Source organism: Trachymyrmex septentrionalis, unplaced genomic scaffold (genome assembly GCF_001594115.1).
Source record: "Trachymyrmex septentrionalis isolate Tsep2-gDNA-1 unplaced genomic scaffold, Tsep1.0 scaffold14, whole genome shotgun sequence".
NCBI classification, from domain to species: Eukaryota; Metazoa; Arthropoda; class Insecta; order Hymenoptera; family Formicidae; genus Trachymyrmex; species Trachymyrmex septentrionalis.
Genome location: NW_017304543.1, coordinates 2,670,059 through 2,679,117, shown reverse-complemented (window position 1 = coordinate 2,679,117; position 9,059 = coordinate 2,670,059). Strand labels below are relative to the sequence as shown.

General features: G+C 35.7%; 1 protein-coding gene across 1 annotated transcript in view; it reads right to left on the bottom strand.

Annotated features, from left to right (window-relative positions):
* Nucleotides 1-8,402, bottom strand: part of LOC108745436 (NGFI-A-binding protein homolog) — a 36,746-nt gene extending 28,344 nt beyond the window's left edge. Inside the window, exon 1 of the mRNA XM_018481595.1 lies at nucleotides 8,211-8,402. The gene's annotated coding sequence lies outside the window, so the exon portion shown is untranslated. The remainder of the gene's footprint in view (nucleotides 1-8,210) is intronic.
* Between the last annotated feature and the right edge of the window lie 657 nt (nucleotides 8,403-9,059).

Sequence of the window (9,059 nt, the reverse complement as noted above, 5' to 3'; positions counted from 1 at the left end):
CCCCCCCCGATTGCGTAAAGAGCACACTATTGCATGTCACACAAACAACTTCTTCGTGTAGAATCATTAAAACCTGGTCCTGGAATGGTGTTATCGTAGTAATGAATAAATTCGTTGCCATTTGAAATGGTATAGTAAAATGTCTGATTGCGTATACCTCAATTAAGCATCTCTACTCTTTTCTGTAGAGTTAAAAGAGTGGCTCGATAAGAAAAACATGTCGATAAATGTCATTTAACTTGGGAATTGACAGTAAGTTTATTGTGTGAATCTATTTAAAATATAAATCTCTTTGTCAGAAAAGTCAAGTCAGAAAACAATTCAATTTTTTTTATGTTACAGCTACAAATTTCGATTATTCTTGTAAAAATATATATTTAATTCATAATACGGCTATTATTAGACACTAAGATTTAGTCTCGACAGCATTTAGCGTTTCTTCACTTAAACTAATTTAGTATTTATTCTTTTTTTTTTTATTTCATTTTAGTTCCTACAAATTAATTAATGCCTTTGAATAAATTAAATAGATCTTACGGACTCAACGTCAGTAACTGTCTTACAGATTTTTAGCTCCGAAGGAAAAAAGATAATCACCTTCTCGTGATAAAGAATGTGGCTTGATTATCCCTTCTTATTTTTTTCTTATTAATCATTTCTTATTTCTGGATGCAAAAAATTGTTTCGAAGATAACCACATTATTTCAGATTTTTCTCGAATTGCATCTATACTTAATAGTTGATATAAGTATAAAATATTAATACAAATAATACCTACTTTTAGGTAGCTATAGTTAATAAGAATACGGGCGCGAGGAGAGTAGAGTAATAAGAGACATACCGAGTGATTACAAAATTGCCGGTGCGCGGACACTATTAGGGCGAGACAGTTATTGCCCCGTGGACAAAACTGGCTGTAAAGCGGCAAACGATAAGGTGAAAATATTAATGACCGCCGAGAGAACGTCCATAATGAGCGCAATAATGCCCGATATGGCTCGATGTCGGGCTACGCTAAGCAGTCGGAGACTTTCCATCCGCATAAATAAAATACATTGCATCGAGCTGTCGTTAACGTTTTCAGGGCGAATTACGATTTTATACTTCGTCAAAAACGTTTCGTAATATCTTTGAGCAAAGTCCGATAATAAATTTCTGATTGAACTTTAATTATCTGACAACGCGTACGACAGTCGTAAGTATCTCGATGTAGATTTATAACATAATACACTTTTCTCCGATTTGATTTAAATTTTATGAGTATGTCTGCCAAGATTGTCTTAAATTCCTCATTTTTTAATTCCGTAACTTTTCTCTGATTTCCAAACAAAATTTCTTGATTTTCCTTAATAATATTTTCCTTTCAATAATATTTTGAAATTTTTTGTATTTTTGTCCTGATTTGGGAAACCGTCAAATATTTTGTTGAGAAAGCAATTTAACATATCAATGTTAATTACTGTCAATGTTACTAACATGTTAAATGTTGCTTGCTTTAATTATTATATCGATAGTATTCCAAAACTGCATAGGTGTAATGTACGTGTATATATTAAACTTTAAAGCCAAGAATTTTAACTTGATTCCCCTAATCTCCAGTTTTGTGATTCCTGATTTACACATATTTAGATAATAATGTATAGATAATTCTTAAGATGGTACTTTAGCAAATCGAGTTACTATAGAAATGTTTAATTTTTTTATATAATAAAGTTGAAGTACCGAAATTGGCGTGTGCAAAAATTCTACGATAGATTAACGATGAAATAAATGTGTGGGAGAAAAAAAATGTTATAATGTAATTTTTCACGTATTAAACGTATAAGCTAATCAAAGAAGCGTCTGCGAGCCTTATCTGTCACTAACTGCACACAAATCTTACTACAGACTTTTCTAAAAAAAAAAACGAAATTATAATAGTTCAAAAAATTATGATTTTAATGGTCACAAAAAAGTAATAGGTTAACAGCCATTCTGGAAAGATATTTACGTGCATAAATTTGCATATAAATTTAACCTCGAAAAATAAATATAATCTCATCTTGTTTTCGTTCGATGAAGATGCACCTCTTGATTTATTACCATATGTTCCATATTATTTCATTACGATATATATGCGTAGTTTTAATATTTTATTCAAATTACGTAGATTGTAATTTTGGGTGGGCCCTGGTGAGGCACCAAATTTTTTCGGCACTACTAAAGTAAAATTGTCTAAAAATTTAACTACATACCGATTTCAAAATAATTTTATTGATTTATCAAATTAATTATACATATATAAAGACATTTAATTAAACTAATTGCTAAAATGTCAAAACTTGTTGCAGCATGCTTGAAATTCCTATATAATATTTGGATCCTATAATATATTTTCCAACAAAATATATCTATCTAAATTTTGAGATATTTTAACCAAATTATTCTTTCCGTGTATTTTCAGAAAGAATAACGAGAGAACTTTTTATTATGATTTCTACAAAAGGACATAAATAACAACTCCTTCGAGACTATCAATAAAAAAATATTGATATTTCGTCTTGCAAATATATAGCCATACAGCATTGAAGATAAAATTTTTCGATGTAAAAGATACAACGTAATTAAGAATATGTAGACGAGTTCTTGAACGCGATTAACCGCGCCGCGTTTGACTTTGTTCTTTTTCCCCTTTTTATAGGAATCCGCGTGCATCAACGGCGCAAATTTTCCGACGTTGTAATATGTAACGCGAAAGAGAAAGAGGGAGGGAATGCGAGCGAACATGCGAGACTGGCCGAGCTCTCTCGCGTCCGACGCAAAAAAGCTACGCTCGCCAAGTTTTCTTAAGCGAGGGCACGAGCACACGGCAAACTTACCGCAAAAAAGCGAGAGCTTTTTCGCCGTGCATCAGCGCCAGCGCCGTCATCAATAGAGAGAGAAAGGGAAGACAGAAAGAGAGATAGACAGAGCCTCTTTTTATCCCGTGTAAAACGTATAATGTCGCCTATCAAACAGCCGCGTGATAATAACGCGTGTTACGGTAACTTCGGTCCGTTTATAGTAACTTCAGTCGTATTCGAAAATTCTTTTTATCTAAAAAAAAAAAAAAAAAAAAAAAAAAAATCCAACAATATAATTAAATGTTTATTATTTTTAAAAATTATATACAATAAAATAGAAATAAAAATAAAATATATATGCAATAAAAATTAAAGTATAATTAATGATTTGAAAGAGAATGTAAGAGAGAGGTGGTACGATAGGCCCTCTTTCGCAATGAACGGTTCTTTCTGTCGTAATTTCGCCTTTCGCAGAAATATCGCGGGGCAAAAGCACGCGCTTTTTACTCGTCGTACATCGTCGCCGTCGTGGTGGTCAACGCGCTTACACGACCGCGCCGAGCCGCGCGCCGGCCGCTCGTAAGAAATCGGCAAAAACGCAACGTGCAATAGTTGCACGCCGGCCAAGCCGACGGAAGAAACGGCATGGTTTTTGCCCGACGCGCCGTTTCTTGCTAACCCGTGAGTCATGCCGCATCTCGCGAACGGACAAAGCGCGGCAACGCATCCGAGAATGCCTGGCGATATCTCGCGCATTCCCGGCATATCGCCAGGCATTCAGAAAGAACCGAGAGAGTTCTTCGATATGGAAACTCCGTCGAAATATCAAAAGTGAACCGACGAGATTCGTATTTGTGTCAAAAGTATTATGTCAGAAAATGCTGTATCGTTAATTAATAAGTGCTTTCCAGCAACAGACACAGTAATGCTAAGTGACAAGATTGTTACAAATTCCTGCAGGACCTGAAATTCTAGAACTTTTTCCTGATTTTCCGACAAAATTTCATAATTTTCTCTGACTTTTAACAATATTTGGAAATTTTTGTATTTTCGTCCTGATTTAGAAACCGTTAAATGTTTTGTTGAGAAAGAATGAACAAGTTAACATAGTGATGTAAATTACTATTAATATTGCTTGCATTTGACTGTTAAATTAAAGTTAGTACTCCAAAACTGCATAGGTTGCATACCAAACTTCTTTAAGACCAAGAATTTTAATCTTTTAGAAAATCTCTAATCTTTCCCTATTTTCTCATATTTTTCTTGATTTTCAATTTTGTAACAACTCCAAATAATTATTTCGTTTTTTGTTTAATATTGACAAACAACAAGCATGTAATGATTCACTACGCTGAAAAAAAATTTTTTATTTGACTAAATTAATTTTATTCATCTTTATTCCTTTCGATGAAGAATGTATACGTATTCAAGTAAACAAATATATTATATTGAGTTAAATACACAGAGAAAAACGTCTAGTTGAATTAGATAATTTTGATTGTATCATATAAATCGGAATTCTGATTATCTCAATTAGAATTCTAGTAATCAGAAAATTCTGATTCGTCCATTTTCAACCAGAATTTCGATTAATCCATCCGGACTTTTTTCTCAATGTACACGCGTTCTCCAACAAAAGAAATAAAAATAACTAAGTTAATTTAGTCAAATGAACAATTTTTTGTCTCATCACTATACTGTGTCATCTGTGTCTCATATTGAAAAGCACACAACATGCTTCAACGCTGAGGCAGCGATAAAAAAAATATCAAACACATGGAAAAAACAATTTTGCTAAAATATCTAAAAATTTAGCTAGACATAGATCTAAAGGTAATTAATAACTTTTCTTTCCAGGTAGTTTCAATGTTCCGATATCAATATCAATAATAAATCATTCCGCATGATATGAAATAATGGTACCAATAAAAATATGTCCCGTAAATAAAATATTATGCCTCTCTCTTTCGTTGAAATATATCTCACGGGATAAAAATATTGTGTTTTTAATGAGTATGTTTTTGCTGTTTACTAATTATTTGCTTCACTTGCTCCCGCTTTGTCACGTTAATGTTGCTAGTAGAAACGGTAAACATTTCCCGCAAAAAAGCGTCCAGGGGCGTTACACAGCATCGTGTTGTAATATACTACTTCTAATCATAGCTTCCATATGAAATTATATTCCATTGGTTTTAATGGTGTCACGCGACACAGTGCAGTTGCATCTTATTAAGGAACTTCCTCTGTACCGAAATCGTAACTCGGTCGTTCCGGTGAAGTAAATCTCCGACAGAGCGGAGATGAAAATTCAGAAAATTACGAAGAAACAAATAACGACGACAAGAAGCTTCGCCTGACCGAAAAGAATTTTCGATACAAGCGACATATCGAACTCGGTCGAGTGCTTTTTGTCGCGATGCACCGAGTTGGGCATCAAGTAAAACACCCGAAGTAGACGAAGACGAGAGCTCGGCCGCGGTTCGTCGAGATAGAAGAAGAAAAATCCTGTTTTTCTGACGGGAGCTTTTTATCGCTGGCATGACTCATCCAGTTTCTCGACGAAAGAGGGAGAGAAAGAGACGCACGTGCACACACACACATACACACACACACACACATATATATATATATACATATACCCACACATAAAAGCGAGATGGCCCATGGTAGCTCCTCGGTCGAAACTTCTTCGCTTCGCCGGGAGGTAACTGCTGGCGATTACGTTTCTTGCGTAAACTCGCCGGCGAGAGAGCAGCGTTCGCTATCGAGATGCGAGTCGCGCGCGCGGTTTAGAGACGAGCTCGCGGATATACGAGTGCGATTGCAGATCGATCTGTAAGAAACGAGAAAATAAACTGGCCTTTGGCGAAAATCCCTCACGTCAAAATCCAATGGCCTCCTCGCTTTCCTCGATAAATGAACCGGTAAATGCTTCCTACGCCTAATCCGATACTTTTCGGATTACAATATTACTGAATTTATTACTATTATTTTTTTTAATACGGGCTTTCACACATTTATACCAAATGTAAAGGTTACACCACAAAGGAAATTTAAAACTTCTTTATTTTTTGTTAAAACTTTGAGTGTTAAGATAGTTACAGAATACTTGAAGCTATTGTCACGAAGAAGCGGATAAAATAAATTAGTACTAAATAAATAAATAAAGAACAGAATATTTCCAAATATAAATTTAAGTAAAATGTAATCGAATTGACGTTTATTCAGTGAGCATCAATGATAATAAAATTAATAATTGTGATCATAGTTTATGATAAAACTAGACTCAAAGTCTAACCACGTTGTGATAGAATAACCATTAATCAAAAATTAATCGCGTGACAAAATCCTTGTCATTACTAATAACTTTATATTAAAACATATAAAATATTTTGAAATAGATTAAAGATTTAAATAAGTATAGATATTTAAATAAGTATGATACGTTTATTTTTATGCAGGTATTAGTAAAACTAATATTGATAAAAATGATCTACAATCGTAAGAATTCAACTAGTATTCTATTTATAATTTTACGTGTCGCAATATAGAAAACAATTCAAGAAACCAAAATATACACGCATATAAAATATATATAAAAATACAGCACGTGTATCAAAAAATGCATAGAATTATAATTATAAATTATAGAGAATGCGTTGAATTTCTACCTTAAGAATTGATGCGAATTATTAGATCATCTAACTTGAGCCACAAAAGAAAACAATTATCGAGAATAACACGTATATTTGCGATGCGCACGATCGAAAATTATAAGCTGGATGTAATTAACGAGCGATTTCATACCTATCGGTTCGTATGAAATCGATCAGACACCCCGATTCATTTCATAAATCAGCCATAAATCCATGCAAACGTATGCGTTACGCGAGTTCGCTATTCTCTCGCGAATGGTACCAATATTAAACAAGCTTTATTTCGTCAATGAATCAGCTGATTGTAGAGCAGTAGGATAACCGGCTCTCCTTCGTCAGCTTTGGTAAAATATTGAAGCGAGAGAAGAGTAGTGCTCTTTGGAGCACGCAAAAAATTAACGCACTTCTTACTGTATTTTAGTCTGCGTATGTAAACCATATATACTCCCTCGTGGACCGTTCAAGTTTATGGGGGCTTTAATGGGTGAATTTTACTCTTAAATCGATTCTTGACGGTTAAAGACATTAGCCGAAAGATTAACGGTGTTATTCGAACTGGAACTAATGCAGTAACGGGATAATGTAAGCATTTATTAATTCCCAGAGAGAAAAAAAAATGTGAAAAGAAAATAGAAGTAGAAAAAGATATTTAGAAATGATTGTACAGAGACAGATAAATTTTTGATCAAATAACTTTCGTACATAAAAACAGATGAAAAATATAATGTGATTCATAAAATATTTAATATTTTTTTCATTGTAATTTAAGAATACATTTTACAAATTAAAAATCTAAAATTTTTTTGTATTACAATCCTCTTATCAATTACTCGTTCAATCATTCGAAAATAAAAGTATATTAAATCTTTTAACATTAAAACTACAGAATTATTTAATTTTATTTATATAGTATCTTTAAAGACATTAGTTGCTTTCCATTTACATCAAAATTCAAAGATAATTCTCATTTGTGACATCATCATGACTTCAACTGAGTTTTTACCTACAATCTGCACAAACTCATGCGTTTTACCGAGCCTTGTTAACTCGCATTAAAAGTTAGATTATAAACCAATGTTATTATGCGATTGGCTAATATCAGCAGAAAAAGCAGCTTTAAAAAACTGTTCTAAGATTCTTTAACATGATTGGTCTATACACTTACGTCAGTATTCACAGGATCTTACATTTAAGACCATCTTAAGACATTATTTAAGATTGTCTTGAAATAAAAACCGACTATGAATATCGGTCTTAGATCCAGTGAGGAACTAAAAGTAAGATCAATCATATTAAAGAATTTTACAACAGTTGCAAAGGTGGTATTTTGCTGAACGTGTCCTTATCATCAAAGTAAGTAAGTAACGTCATTATCTAAATATAAAATACATAACTTTAAACTACTATTACTTGTGAAAATGGAAAGCAACTAATATACCTATCTTTATTTTTCGCTTTAAATTACACGCAAAGATTTGAAAGGATGCGATTAAAATTCAAATTCTCTCTGCCTGAATTGTCGAGTAATTAATTTAATTTAATTTAATTTATCGTGTGTATACACACAAAATAATAGTTAACATTTGCGTTGTTTCAATTAATCGTACATAAAAAAAAAAGAATGTGTACAATACAAAAGTCTTTTTAGCGTTAAATTATATAAAGTATGTAGATGTATCTACAGTTTTCGATTCCTGATCGCGAAGTAGACAGTTTTTTCCAAGCAACTTACATGTGCCGTTGACATTCCTGCTGAGTATCCTGGGCACAGCGGTGACCGGTACACCGGTCGGCTGCTGATGGTTGCTGGAGGGGCTGGCAACGACGATGACTGGATTCTGGGGGGTGCAGGGTGCGGACGCGAGGGTCGCAGCGGCGGTGGAACTGCCGCCACCGCCGCCGCCGCCGCCGCTGTTGCCGGTACCGGTGACGGTTACGGCGGTGCTTGGCGCCAAAGGCACCGGCGAGGGCGTCGCGACGCCCCGCGTCGCCACCGCCACCGGCGTCTCTTCCGCGGCCGGCGCACCGACGACCACGCGCGCGTCCATCGCGGCCACCAGTGCTACCTAGGGCAGCGGCAGCAGCAACAGCAGAAGCAGCAGCAGCAGCAGCAGCACCCGCTCACAGCAGTGCCCCGACGAGCACGGGCTTCCAGGTCGACCACGCGCGCTGCCGACAGCATCCAACGAGGCGCATTCGATCGCCGCGCTTGCGTTCGCCCCGGAAGAAAGTGGAACGTAACAATGACGAATTTGGAGAACGCTCTTTCTTTCTCTCTCCCTCTCTCTCTCTCTCTCTCTCTCTTTCTCTCCTTTCGATCGCGTTTTATCGCGTCGCGATGCGGATCATGATCTCGCGACTTGACAGGTTGACAGGTCTGTGTATGAGGAAACGATTTGCAATTCACTGTCTCTCGAGATAAGGGAAAGAATGTAAACGCGAACGTTGAATCTCACGCTGATTCTTCCCCGCGGTATAATCGTGTATGCAGCGCGATCGAAAGGCGATAATCCGTCACCCCGTTGCGCGCGAGAGCGACACCGACGCGTTTCGAACGATGGCGCGGTGCACATTGCGCGTC